Consider the following 15,471-nt stretch of genomic DNA (forward strand, 5'->3'; position numbering starts at 1 on the left):
TAAGATGGAATTTTTTTTAGCATGATCAGCAATTTGAGGAAAACCTGGATGTTACCATCACAGGTAAGCATGGTGGAAAGATCAAGGACATGTTTTTACTGATCAAATTCACTGATATTTCATGATCTCCTTGTCGAAACCTACTTTGTTTCTTACTCTTTTGTTTGACAGTCGCCATTTTGTATCTAAACCCGTGTTTGAGAAGTCATGTGAGGTGTTGATACGGTAATAGTGATCACTTTCACCAGTGTCCACCATTATCGACACCCTGTGGAATTAAGGGACATTTACAACTGTTATGGATCGATCTTTGTGTAACATTGTTGAAGTAGATGAAGTGCTTGAAAAAAATTAAAGTCTTGTGATGTATAATATATATATTTTTTCTGATTCATAACAGAATGGAATGTTTATAGAGTATTTGGAATCCTATTGCAATAAATAGAATGAGACCAGAATTAAATTTCTAGCATATAAAAAATTACATGCTTGAAATTCAGATTTTTCTATTCCATTCAGAAAATATATTTTTTTGCAGTTTGTTGTAAAAATCTACCACATATTACAATATCAGTAGACATTTTATATTGGTTCGAGGAATGATATGCAACCTTTGACCTGGATTTTCATGTGGTTACAATGTCAATTTCCTGTTGGCATTTATTGGTAAACTACAAAACTAGAAATTAATACAAACAACAACGAATAATTAACAGAATGTGATCTACGAAAATACTTAGAAAGTGGGTAGAAAGTGGAACAAAAAGATTTTCTGATGCAGGTTAAACATTATCAGTTCATTTGTTTCCAAACATTAGAATTGCTTCCTCATTTACGTAAACACCAACATCGATATATTTATATAAAATATATTTTGTACTAAATATAAGTCTATGTAAAACAAAATTTAAATAAAAACTATGTTTTCTTAACTTAATACCACACACCAATAATTTAAAAAAAAAAAAATTATAAATAATCATCTGGATGTCAATAATTGTGGAACAGTGTCGATAACTATGGACAAAGGTGTCGATAATTGTGGAACGGTGTCACATGATCTGATATGCTAAGTAATTGGGAATCAATTATTTTTTTCCAGTGGAAGTTTGAGTTTGAGTTGCACAATTTATGTATTGAAAGTCTTTTCTACTTTTGCAATGGCCAATAGATCGTTAAGTTGTCGATAATTTTAGCTGCCACTCTTGGTGTGCTATTCATTCATTCATTCATTCATTCATTCAGATCAAGTATGAGTACATGTATTTTTGTCCTTGTCAATGGACCAAAGTTGATATCAAACTAAATAATCTGCTTGGTATGAAGCAATCAGGAACATCTTAGAACATTATATTTTGCTGTTTAGGTTGGTTGCTGCTGTGTGATGCTAGCAATGGACTCCTCGTATAGAGGTTTATGTTTCAGATCTTATGGTGTTTAAACAGAGCAATCAACCTGAGTGCACTAAATAGTATCTGAAAGCATGTTCATTAAAAATACAAGTGATGACTTGCATTTCGATTGGGAGAAAAATGCATACACTGGTTACTGACTCAGTGCGCAATGCTCACAGAACTTTAGTACTATCACGCTCAGCAATTTCTCCACATGCCCTACCATGTGCTCATTTCACTGCTTCCTGCTCACAAAATAACTTTTGTACCTTTTGTATGCAAATCATAGTACATTATGTTCATTTGTAAGGTGAACCAGTTTTATCAACTTGTAGTAAGTTGCAAGTGTTGTAGGAAAATGCTCTAGTGACTCTTCTTGATATTTTTGCAGAGTACTTGTTGGAGTCTGCTTTGCTTTGATTGCCATCATAAAATGTGAAATATGTCCAGATCGCTGCTATTTTGTGTTGTCTGTTCATTAGCATAACTGTGTACACTAAGCTTACATCACACAGTATTGAGTGGTAGGCTACTGGATGTTGGTTTTCCAACATTTTTATGAATATGTGTAAGCATAATCTAGATGGTATCAGGCATCATGGTATCAGACGGATATTCCATACCAGTACACATATGCATAAATGCCTAGTTTCTATGACAGTATTATGAATAACATTGACATATCTGAGAAAGACAATCATTGAAACAGTGTCATAGCCTGAGAAAAATCCAATTTGATGATGGAATCCTTGGTTGTGCCATCCCTTTCTGTCAGTTTGTCAATATGGAAATTAAACAAGTATCAATCTGAGAGCTGTTTTTCCAAGATGGAACAATTATTGATTGTGAAGGTGATGATGTTGAACAGGAAATTAGCTACATTTCTCCTGACAATTGCAACAAATCAGTAAGTTATTTGGTGAATTTGTATTTTGTGTAATTTGGTGCAAATTATGCCATAACTGGCTAAGTAGAATGAGAAGAATGTTGCTTTCGAACTACACTTGTAATTACCCAGACAAGTTGTATGACAAAGGATTATCTGGATCTCTCAGAGAAAACTCTGGGAGAGATCTGTGAGAAAACCCCCACCATCTGACAATGCACACAACCTTGGGCTAGTTCTCAACCATAAACGATCATTCTTTTCTGATATTCCTAAACTCACTCTGTCACACATGATTCTTCTTTACAGCATCAGGAAAATATTGCCATTTCTCTCCACTGAGGCCACTCAGGCACTTTTCAGCCCCTTGTTATCTTAAGATTAGACGACTGAAACTCAACCCTGGCAGGTTTTCCCCTGCCTGCCATCAGATCTTTGCAACTGATCCAAAATACAGCTGCATGCCTTGTTTCTAAATGTTCCAAATTCTTCCACATCAACTCTTTCCTGTGCTGCGCTGATGCCTGCCAAAAATGGACCCCACCTGCCTGAAGGCACTTATAAAATCTTGCTCTGCACCAAATGGTGCCTCAGTGGTTAAACACTCTGGGTTATGCCCAGGTCAGATGGCAGAAAGATGCATGCTGCGACCTGCGATCAGTCAGGTGGTGACTGATTGCAGGTGGACGCAGGCATTTTGCATCAAATTCTTTGTTGTGGTCAGATGTATTGCAAGACGCAGAGGTTTTAAGCTGAATCAACCAGTCAGAAGCAGACGCAGCTAGACGCAGGTTGATGCAGTGCACAGAAAACCTTTAAAAAAATATAAGGCCATAAGACTGCTCGCAGGTTGTTGTAAACTATTTGCAGGTGCAGTCTGTGTGTACCTGCGATGCATCACAGCCATCTCTAAAGACTTGTCTTCCCCTGCATCAGCCTGCGTCTAGCTGCCATTACCTGCTTCAACCTGCAATTGGTCGCTCAAGCGTTGCATTACTGCCTGCCTCTACATGCGTCAACCTGCTATTTGCACTGATTGGAAGTGAATCACAGCTGAAATGTGAACAGATTGTGATCCATTTGCATCAACCTGCCTCTACTAAAGACCCTCTGCAACACTCTGCCATTATCTGCATCGTCACTTGTCGATGAAAGACCAGTCTTGTGTCTACCTGCGATTTTGTTATCACAGGTAGACACAAGTAGTTGAAAACTAGTTGCAGCCTGCCGTCTGACCTGAGCAAATGAGATCTGAAGATCATGAGTTGAAGCCCAAGTACTGCCAGACTGCAATTCTCAGGTTCCTGATCAAGGCCTAAAGGACCTTTTCTTCTCTATATATTTATTAAAACTTAATAAACATTCATATGTATCCATTTTTTATATATTTGTCATGTATACATTCACAATTGTGTATTTAATCCTATCTGAATATTGCCATTTCATTAACCCTTTGATGCAAAACATGGGTCAAAAGTGACCCGGCTGAGTTTTATCTTCTATATCTTTGCAATAAATTAATTCCATCATTCAGTATTCAAGGTATTCCTCGATTAACTTGTTTTTGATCATCATACATCCTTATTTTGGGGCGGCACGGTGGTGTAGTGGTTAGCGCTGCCGCCTCACAGCAAGAAGGTCCTGGGTTTGAGCCCCGGGGCCGGCGAGGGCCTTTCTGTGTGGAGTTTGCATGTTGTCCGCGTGGGTTTCCTCCGGGTGCTCCGGTTTCCCCCACAGTCCAAAGACATGCAGGTTAGGTTAACTGGTGACTCTAAATTGACCGTAGGTGTGAATGTGAGTGTGAATGGTTGTCTGTGTCTATGTGTCAGCCCTGTGATGACCTGGCGACTTGTCCAGGGTGTACCCCGCCTTTCGCCCGTAGTCAGCTGGGATAGGCTCCAGCTTGCCTGCGACCCTGTAGAAGGATAAAGCGGCTAGAGACAATGAGATGAGACATCCTTATTTTATTTTTTCCTTTCTTACTTTTTGAATAAAAACCCTTTTTGTATCACTACCCTTCTAATGCACAACATGGGTCAAAAACGACCTGCATTCATTTTCCCGGTTATTTCATGTATGGCTGAGTGTTTCTATGATATACTTTTGAAATAAATTCATTTTGTCATTTACTTTTCCAAATATGCAGTAAATATCTTGTTTTTGTTTATCACAAATCGTCATTTGTATTTTTCCTTTCTTAAGTTATGAACAAGCACAGCTTTTGTAATTCTACATCAAGTTTACACACATGGGTCAGAAACGACCCGCATGCATTTACTCCAGCGTTTGGTGGGAACTGTGAATTGTGCTTGTGTCAGACATTTCACAGCTCAGCACAGCGCCCTTTGCCCATCTAATACATGGAAGTAATGTTTTTCAATTGTTCTAACATTACCTTAGAAAAAAAAAATGATTATGTTTAGGTTACCTTGAGAGTGAGTAGATTACTTGTCAGAAAGTTACAAGTAATTACTATTAGCTACCGAGCTGTTGACACATTCTACTTTAGTTAGCTAACTTTATTGTAGTTGGCTTAGCTAACTACATAGTTAATAAATAAATAACTGGCCCCATTCACTGCTAAAGTAATTACTTGAAACAAATTATTATTATAGTATCAAGACATTTAATTTTAAATCACACTTGGATGACCCATGTGTAGTAATATAAAAAGTATTTTTGTCCATAAAGTAGGAAAGAAAAAATTAAATTAATGATTTGTGGTAATTAAAAGCAAGATATTTAAAGAATACTTGGAATATTCAATTATAAAATAAATTGATTTCAAAAGATAGAGCAAAGAAAAACTCAGTCAGCATGAAATAACCTGGAAAATGAATGCGGGTCATTTTTGACCCATGTTGTGCATTAGAAGGGGTGTGCATATGTTTTGCATCAAAGGGTTAAAAAAGCCTCGTTCTTATTTAGATATTTTTATGTACAGTACACACTCAAACAAAAATATGATTATCTTTCTTTCCCTCCTTCTTTCTATCTGTTTATTTCATTCTCTCTCTATGTTTCCGATTCCCCATGGAGGCATGCTTGTTTCTAATGCAATGACAAAAAGCACACACTGTTCTCAGCAGAAATCTGCTGCAACTCGTCATAATTTAGATCCCATTAATGTTATTTAAGAGGGCTGCAGTAATGCGCTAATCCGGCCTCCTTCATGAATGCTTTGCTTCTGCCTCAGGGGTCCAAGTGACTCATCTCACTGGTGTGACCAGCCAAATGAGGCCATTACTGTGGCAGCTTGTGTGACTCTCCACAGTACTGGGACTGGGCCATGAGGAGAGGAGGCAAGCCACAATTGTCTGACTTTGACTAAATTGCTAAAATGAGCCACGATGTGAATATAAACTGCATTATCATCTTCACTTATATATTTAATATTATACAAAAGTTGCAGTCCATTAATTTGATTAGACAAGTGGCATTCCAAGAGTGGCGATATTTTAGTGTAACAGCACTGCGATTTTTCACTGTTTGTATCACTCGGGCTTGCCTGTATTCACTATGTAAGATATCAATTATAGTAATAGTTTATTACACTGAACACATACTGTAACTACATTTACCACAGGTTGTCAGTCAGTCTATGTGCTGCATGCAGTGCTCTATCCAGCTGTGGCTTCTGAGGGAAATATCATTGAAGGCACAAAAATAAAAATATACATATATTTGACCATACTGTGTCTGAAAAATCAGTTACTTGACATTCTGTACCCAATTTCTTGTTTACTGAACATTTGTGCTGTTTTACAGTCATGTTAATTAACAGTTAATTGCCAAAGGCGAAGTGAATATTGGCGAAGAATAACCGAGATGAAGTTGAGGTTATTATTCACCGATATTCACTGAGCCTAAGGCAGATAATTGTTTTAGTATAAATACACATGAATATTTAAAAAAAATCATATGAAAACTTCAAAAGTGGCATGCAAATATAATAAAGGTGTGCACAGAGTTGTGCCGCTTATCTATGCCAACTCACATAAAATACTTTGTTTTGAAATAGATAAAATAAATCACAATTCCAACTTACATTTGAATAGTTTTAGACCAAACTTTGTAGCATCTTCAGTGCTTTTAGGAACAGCATTTTATTTCATAATTTGTAATTCTTCCTCACTTACGGTGACAAAGCGATTGGCCGCTGTTTTGCCGAGTCACTCGAGGGGATTATCGAGAAATAGTCTGAATTTCTCGTCAATCAGCGTGCGCAAGTTTCTATAATCACCCGTGTATTTATACTAATACACAGTATAACAACATGATTGTGATGATATTATTATTATTATTATTATTATGTATTTATATGGGTGGCACGGTGGTGTAGTGGTTAGCGCTGTCGCCTCACAGCAAGAAGGTCCTGGGTTCGAGCCCAGTGGCCAGCGAGGGCCTTTCTGTGTGGAGTTTGCATGTTCTCCCCGTGTCTGCGTAGGTTTCCTCCAGGTGCTCCGGTTTCCCCCACAGTCCAAAGACATGCAGATTAGGCTAATTGGTGGCTCTAAATTGACCGTAGGTGTGAATGCAAGTGTGAATGGTTGTTTGTCTCTGTGTCAGGACTGCGATGATAGGCTCCAGCTTGTCTGTGACCCTGTAGAGCAGGATAAGTGGCTACAGATAATGAATGGATGGATTCATTATCTGTACCCGAATATTGCCTCTTCCCCCAGATCTGTTTTTTTTTCCCTTTGCTTACAATGACCCTAATACACGATCAGACTTTACATTACATTGCAGGCATTTAGCAGATACTCTTATCCAGAGCAAGGTACAACAAGGGGGTACATGACACAGTGCTCCTGGAGCAGAGATGTTTAGGGGCCTTGCTCAAGGGCCCAGTAGTGACCCATGACCTTCAGATCAGTAAGCCAGAGGCTTAACCATTGAACCACCACTGACCCTTACAGTGTATAAAAAAAATAACATTTAAAAAGTTTATACAAAAGTGTACCAATAAAGGGTGATAATAATGCTAGCAGTTACCTGATTTTAGTTTATTTGTTTAATAATAAACCCTGTTTGACATGATATAGATCATGGTATTTAGACTAAATGCAAACCAAGCATATGTTTGAGGCAAGATTGTTTCAGTTTTAAAATGTTTACCATTATCTCATCTCATTATCTCTCGCCGCTTTATCCTTCTACAGGGTCGCAGGCAAGCTGGAGCCTATCCCAGCTGACTATGGGCAAAAGGCGGGGTACACCCTGGACAAGTCGCCAGGTCATCACAGGGCTGACACATAGACACAGACAACCATTCACACTCACATTCACACCTACGGTCAATTTAGAGTCACCAGTTAACCTAACCTGCATGTCTTTGGACTGTAGGGGAAACCGGAGCACACCCACGCGGGGAGAACATGCAAACTCCACACAGAAAGGCCCTCGCCGGCCCCGGGGCTCGAACCCAGGACCTTCTTGCTGTGAGGCGACAGCGCTAACCACTACACCACCGTGCCGCCTGTTTACCATTATAAACATAATAATAACTACATGAAGTGTTTGGTTCCAAAATGCTATACATCCACTATCAATAAATTGAGAAAATAATGTATTTTCTTTCACAAAAAAGTGGTAGCATAAAAGATAAAAACCACAATTTTCTATTTGAAAGTTTAACACTATGAGATTGTAAGAACATTAAAAATGCTAATCTAGATTTTGATATTTAAACTTTTATTGAAAAAATAATGGATTTTTTTTTCCTAAAATGTGATATATTCCTTACACATCCCCCCCCCCCAAAAAAAAAAAAAAATGCTCTAAGTCCATTGCATCATTAAAAACTATTTTTGTTTGTAATATAACTAGAAACAAGAAGTAAAGTTGATCCACACATGACAGTCTCTAAACTTGGATCATCTCTTATATATAAGAGATTGGGTCATCAAAAAGACCCAATTTATTTTACACACAAAGCTCTGAGGAATGTTAATGAACCCAGTCTTATGTTTACATGGAAACTTTTTTTTTTAAAGGACAAACTTTTTACCCCTCCTAGAACTGCCACCTTATTGTGGTGGAGGGGTTTGTGTGCTTGAATGATCCTAGGAGCTATGTTGTTGGGGGCATTACGCCCCTGTTAGGGTCTCCCAAGGCAGACAGGTCCTAGGTGACAGGCCAGACGAAGAGCAGTTCACCAAAACCCCTTATGGATAACAATCTATCAAGGACCGTGACGTCACCTGGTATGGCGCAGCCGGTGCCCCACCCTGGAGCCAGGCCCAGGGTTGGGGCTCATATGCGAGCGCTTGGTGGCCGGGCCTTTGCCTATGGGGCCCGGTCGGGCTCAGCCCGAAGCGGTGACGTGGGCCCGACCTCCTGTGGGTTCACCACCCACAGAGGTAGCCGTAGGGGGCTGGTGCAGTGTGAACTGGGTGGCAGTCAAAGGCAGGGGCCTCGACAACCTGATCCCTGAACACAGCGGCTAGCTGTTGGGACATGGAATGTCACTTTGCTGGGGGGGAAAGAGCCTGAGCTTGTGCGGGAGGTTGAGAGGTACCGGCTAGAGATGGTCGGGCTCACCTCCATGCACAGCTTGGGCTCCGGAACCCAGCTCCTCGAGAGGGGGTGGACTCTGCACTTCTCTGGAGTCACCCATGGTGAACGGCGGCGGGCTGGTGTGGGCTTAGGGGTTGGAGCATGGGGTGTCCATAAGTGCACATGGCACCAGGACACCTTAGGTCGGAGGTCGATGATCGACTTTGTTGTCATTTCATCAGATCTCCGGCCCTATGTCTTGGACACTCAGGTGAAGAGAGGGGCTGAGCTGTCAACTGATCACCACCTGGTGGTGAGTTGGATCCGCTGGTGGAGGAGGAAGCCGGACAGACCTGGCAGGCCCAAACGTATGGTGAGGGTCTGCTGGGAACGTCTGGCCGAGCACTCTGTCAGGGGGGTCTTTAACTCCTACCTCCGGGAGAGCTTCTCCCAGCTTCCGAGGGAGGCAGGGGACATTGAGTCTGAGTGGACCATGTTCTCTGCCTCCATTGTCGACGTGGCTGTTTGGAGCTGTGGCCGCAAGGTCTCCGGTGCCTGTCATGGTGGCAATCCCTGAACCCGGTGGTGGACACTGGAAGTAAGGGATGCCGTCAAGCTGAAGAAGGAGTCCTATCGGGCCATGTTGGCCTCCGGGACTCCTGAGGCAGCTGATGGGTATCGGCAGGCCAGGCGTGCCGCAGCTCGGGCAGTTGCAGAGGCAAAAACTTGGAACTGGGAGGAGTTCGGTGAGGCCATGGAGGAGGACTATCGGTTGGCCTTGAAGAAATTCTGGCAAACCGTCCGGCGCCTCAGGAGGGGGAAGCAGTACTCTGCCAACACTGTTTACAGTGCAGGTGGGGAGCTGTTGACCTTGACTGGGGACATTGTCAGGTGGTGGAAGGAATACTTTGAGGATCTCCTCAATCCCACCATCACATATTCCATTGAGGAAGCGGAGGCTGATGACTCAGAGGTGGACTCATCCATTACACAAGCCAAAGTCACTGAGGTGGTTTGCAAGCTCCTCGGTGGCAAGGAACCAGGGGTGGATGAGATCCGCCCCGAGTATCTCAAGTCTCTGGATGTGTGGGGCTGTCTTGGCTGACACGCCTCTGCAACATTGCATGGCGGTCGGGGACAGTGCCTCTGGAGTGGCAGACTGGGGTGGTGGTCCCTCTTTTTAAGAAAGGGGACCGGAGAGTATGCTCCAATTACAGGGGAATCACACTTCTCAGCCTCCCAGGGAAGGTTTACTCCAGGGTACTGGAGAGGAGAATTCGGCCGATAGTCAAACCTCAGATCCAGGAAGAACAATGCGGTTTTCGTCCTGGTCGCGGAACACTTGACCAGCTCTATACCCTTCATAGGGTGCTCGAGGGTTCATGGGAGTTTGCCCAACCAGTCCACATGTACTTTGTGGATTTGGAGAAGGCATTCGACTTTGTCCCTCATGGTGTTCTGTGGGGGGTGCTTCGGAAGTATGGGGTTCGGGGCTCTTTGCTAAGGGCTGTCTGGTTCGCATTGCCGGCAGTAAGTCAGACCTGTTCCCCATGCATGTTGGACTCTGGCAGGGCTGCATTTTGTCACTGGTTCTGTTCATGATCTTTATGGACAGAATTTCTAGGTGCAGCCAGGGGCCGGAAGGAATCCTGTTTGGGAACCACAGGATTTCATCTCTGCTTTTCACAGATGATGTTGTCCTGTTGGCTTCTTCAAACCAGGACCTTCAGCATGCACTGGGGCAGTTTGCAGTCGAGTGTGAAGCGGCTGGGATGAGAATCAGCACCTCCAAGTCAGAGGCCATGGTTCTTGACCAGAAAAGGGTGGCTTGCCCTCTCCAGGTTGGTGGAGAAGTCCTGCCTCAAGTGGAGGAGTTTAAGTATCTCGGGGTCTTGTTCACGAGTGAGGGAAGGATAGAGTGTGAGATTGACAGGCGGATCAGTGCGGCCTCCGCAGTGATGCGGTCGCTTTACCGGTCCGTCGTGGTGAAGGAGCTGAGCCAAAAAGCAAAGCTCTCGATTTACCGGTCGATCTACCTTCTGACTCTCACCTATGGTCATGTGCTTTGGGTAATGACCGAAAGAACAAGATCGCGGATACAAGTGGCCGAAATGAGTTTCCTTCACAGGGTGGCTGGGTGCTCCCTTAGAGATAGGGTGAGAAGCACAGTCACTCGGGAGGAGCTCGGAGTAGAGCCGCTGCTCCTCCACATCAAGAGGAATCAGCTGAGGTGGGTCGGGCATCTCTTTCGGATGCCTCCTGGACGCCTCCCTGGGGAGGTGTTCCAGGCATGTCCCCTGGGAGGAGGCCCCGGGGAAGACTCAGGACACACTGGAGGGACTATGTCTCTCGGCTGGCCTGGGAACGCATCGGTGTTCTTCCTGAGGAGCTGGCCGAGGTGTCTGGGGAAAGGGAAGTTTGGGCTTCCATGCTCAGACTGCTGCCTCCGCAACCCGGCCCTGGATAAGTGGAAGAAGACGAGAGACAAACTTTTTATTCTGAACAATAAATTTAGAAGTTTGGACAATGTGCACAGCATGTACAATTAAATTCCTCAGTGTCATATCTAGATCCCAGGAGGAATCAGGTGCACTCAAAGTGGAAAATAACATTGGACCACATTCACTACTGGAATAATAATATAAAGAATTAAGATCAGAAATGTTTGATTCCATCACAGTTATTCATTTATTTCGTTCAGAATCTCACTAAAAGATGGGGATTCTCTATGAAGTTGACATTCAGTGGGAGCTGCCATTACTGTTCATTTATTTGAATGGTGCACTGTGAGTGGTTATATGGAGATATCTGGTTTTGATAAAGATTTGTCATGGCATTTGTCCCAGTTTGGAAAGAAAGGGTATATACAATGCACAGACATGTGGTGGATATTGCATTTTTGTATAAAATTAATTATGTACAGTGGTGCTTGAAAGTTTGTGAACCCTTTAGAATTGTCTATATTTCTGCATAAATATGACCTAAAACAACATCAGATTTTCACACAAGTCCTAAAAGTAGATAAAGAGAACCCAGTTAAACAAATAAGACAAAAATATTATACTTGTTCATTTATTTATTGAGGAAAATGATCCAATATTACATATCTGTGTGGCAAAAGTATGTGAACCTCTAGGATTAGCAGTTAATTTGCAGGTTAAATTAGAGTCAAGTGTTTTCAATCAGTGGGATGACAATCAGGTGTGAGTGGGCACCCTGTTTAATTTAAAGAACAGGGATCTATCAAAGTCTGATCTTCACAACACATGTTTGTGGAAGTGCATCATGGCACAAAAAAAGGAGATTTCTGAGGACCTCAGAAAAAGCATTGTTGATGCTCATCAGGCTGGAAAAGGTTACAAAACCATCTCTAAAGAGTTTGGACTCCACCAATCCACAGTCAGATAGATTGTGTACAAATGGAGGAAATTCGAGATCATTGTTACCCTCCCCAGGAGTAGTCGTCCAACAAAGATCACTCCAAGAGCAAGGCGTGTCATAGTTGGCGAGGTCGCAAAGGACCCCAGGGTACCTTCTAAGCAACTGAAGGCCTCTCTCACATTGGCTAATGTTAATGTTCATGAGTCCACCATCAGGAGAACACTGAACAACAATGGTGTGCATGGCAGGGTTGCAAGGAGAAAGCCACTGCTCTCCAAAAAGAATATTGCTGCTCATCTGCAGTTTGCTAAAGATCATGTGGACAAGCCAGAAGGCTATTGGAAAAATGTTTTGTGGATGGATGAGACCAAAATAGAACTTTTTGGTTTAAATGAGAAGCATTATTTTTGGAGAAAGGAAAACACTGCATTCCAGCATAAGAACCTTATCCCATCTGTGAAACATGGTTGTGGTAGTATCATAATTTTGGGCCTGCTTTGCTGCATCTGGGCCAGGACGGCTTGCCATCATTGATGGAACAACGAATTCTGAATTATACCAGCGAATTCTAAAGGAAACCATCAGGACATCTGTCCATGAACTGAATCTCAAGAGAAGGTGGGTCATGCAGCAAGACAACGACACTAAGCACACAAGTTGTTCTACCAAAGAATGGTTAAAGGTCTCCTTGCATCGTTTTTTCATTAATTGTGCGGTGGTCTCTAGTATGAATGAATGCCCTGTGAGCCGGTTTTGGCAAAAAAAATGTTGTGGTTCTCCTGTTTCAGGCTGTTCTAGTTTGGTGGAGGAGTCGGTGGCAGGAGAACGACAGGATTTCAGCTCTTACTCATTAATATTCATGACATGTAAACGTGTTACCTCTGATTGGCTAACAGCACTGTGACACTACCTCCAGTGAGTCAGAACAAGTGGGTGTCTTACTACGGCGAGAGAGGAGGAACAAACCGCGAAGGGAAAAATACCACGCGCTGACGTCATTGAGGTGCGACGCAAGGAAATAAGAAAAATTCAACAAATGTTTGGGTTTTTACTGAACAAACAAACTAATAAAATGAATGAGTGACTTAAAAAAAGAATGTGGGTGTCTTTGTAAAAACTGTTTTGATTGGCTATTATGGTCTCGACATCGATGTTTTGACCAATAACAATGTAGATAACACGAATTTTACATTCAACGAGATTTAAACGAGACTAAAGATGGCGACTTACAAATAATGTGTAAACATCGTTGGAGTTAATAAAGTTTGAACAGCATGAAGGAACATACCCCAACCCCCCGAAATTAATAAAAAAAAATTCTCAACAGATTTGGCATAATATAAAAAGGTCGTTTTTTACTCAGAAAAAGCGGAAAACTCTCATCCCTGCCTAGCTTGTGACCATGTCATGCATGCTAACGTGGAGAATATGAACATGCTATTTTGTAACAAAAACCTTCGAACAAAAAGTTCATGTTTTACTTACAGCTTGTGAGCTGGTGGTCGATCGTCTTGACGGCACAGATCCAGGGATTAAATGCAACCTCGAAGCAAAACCACTACTGAAGGCACTGAAGTTTGAAAAGTCACTGTGGTTGAAATGATCAGAACACAGTACTAACGCTGCATTATACTTCGCTGGTGGTGTTCCAAAGATAAATTCCAACCATTTCTTCTTCACCTCTTCTATCTTGGGCAAGAAATGCAACATTGATGTGTTACTGCCACAAATAACACAGGCACGAACTTGTTCAGACATGTTTTCAACTTGCTGTTAGGTCCTCTTCGTTAGCTACTGATGAGATGGGCTCTGCTCAGTGTTGCCAGATACTGCTGACATTTTCCAGCCCAAAATATGTTCAAATCCGCCAAAATGCACTTAAACCTTTAATGCAAAAAATGGCTTAAAAGTGGCCTGGCTGAGTTTATATCTTCTATATCTTTGCAATAAATTAATTCCATCATTCAGTATTCAAGGTATTCCTCAATTAACTTGTTTTTGATCATTATACATCCTTATTTTATTTTTTTTCCTTTCTTACTTTTTGAATAAACACCCTTTTTGTATCACTACCCTTCTAATGCACAACATGGGTCAAAAATGACCTGCATTCATTTTCCAGGTTATTTCATGTATGGCTGAGTGTTTCTATGATATACTTTTGAAATAAATTCATTTTGTCATTTACTTTTCCAAATATGCAGTAAATATCTTGTTTTTGTTTAGCACAAATCATCATTTTTATTTTTCCTTTCTTAAGTTATGAACAAGCACAGCTTTTGTAATTCTACATCAAGTGTACACACATGGGTCAGAAACGACCCGCATGCATTTACTCCAGCGTTTGGTGGGAACTGTGAATTGTGCTTGTGTCAGACATTTCACAGCTCAGCACAGCGCCCTTTGCCCATCTAAAACATGGAAGTAATGTTTTTCAATTGTTCTAACATTACCTTAGAAAAAAAATTTATTATGTTTAGGTTACCTTGAGAGTGAGTAGATTACTTGTCAGAACGTTACAAGTAATTACTATTAGCTACCTAGCTGTTGACATATTCTACTTTAGTTAGCTAATTTTATTGTAGTTGGCTTAGCTAACTACATAGTTAATAAATAAATAACTGGCCCCATTCACTGCTAAAGTAATTACTTGAAACAAATTATTATTATAGTATTAAAACATTTAATTTTAAATCACACTTGGATGACCCATGTGTAGTAATATAAAGTATTTTTGTCCATAAAGTAGGAAAGAAAAAATTAAATTGATTTGTGGTAATTAAAAACAAGATATTTAAAGAATACTTGGAATATTCAATCATAAAATAAATTGATTTCAAAAGATAGAGCAAAGAAAAACTCAGTCAGCATGAAATAACCTGGAAAATGAATGCGGGTCATTTTTGACCCATGTTGTGCATTAGAAGGGGTGTGCATATGTTTTGCATCAAAGGGTTAAAACCGCCCAATCTGGCAACACTGGCTCTGCTATCTCTCCTCGCACTTAAATCCGAACTTCCTTCCCATGGGCGGTCGCAAGCCAAGGTGGGCGAGGCCATGAATACTAATTTACGAAGTGACGTAAGATCGTATGGCTTTTTCAGATCCGCTTGTTTTTCCGACTATTTTCTTTCATAAGCTAATACAGGGAATGGGGGTAGAATTACATTTTTGCATGCATATGCAACTCGGAGTGAACTATGGTATTTCAAAAACAGCCAGTATTAAACATTTTTGGTGGAAGGGCACCTTTAAAGAAGAATAAAGTTAATGTTTTGGAATGGCTAAGTCAAAGTCCTGCCCTTAATCGAA

The sequence above is a fragment of the Neoarius graeffei genome, chromosome 5 (genome assembly GCF_027579695.1).
Source record: "Neoarius graeffei isolate fNeoGra1 chromosome 5, fNeoGra1.pri, whole genome shotgun sequence".
In the NCBI taxonomy this organism is placed as follows: domain Eukaryota; kingdom Metazoa; phylum Chordata; class Actinopteri; order Siluriformes; family Ariidae; genus Neoarius; species Neoarius graeffei.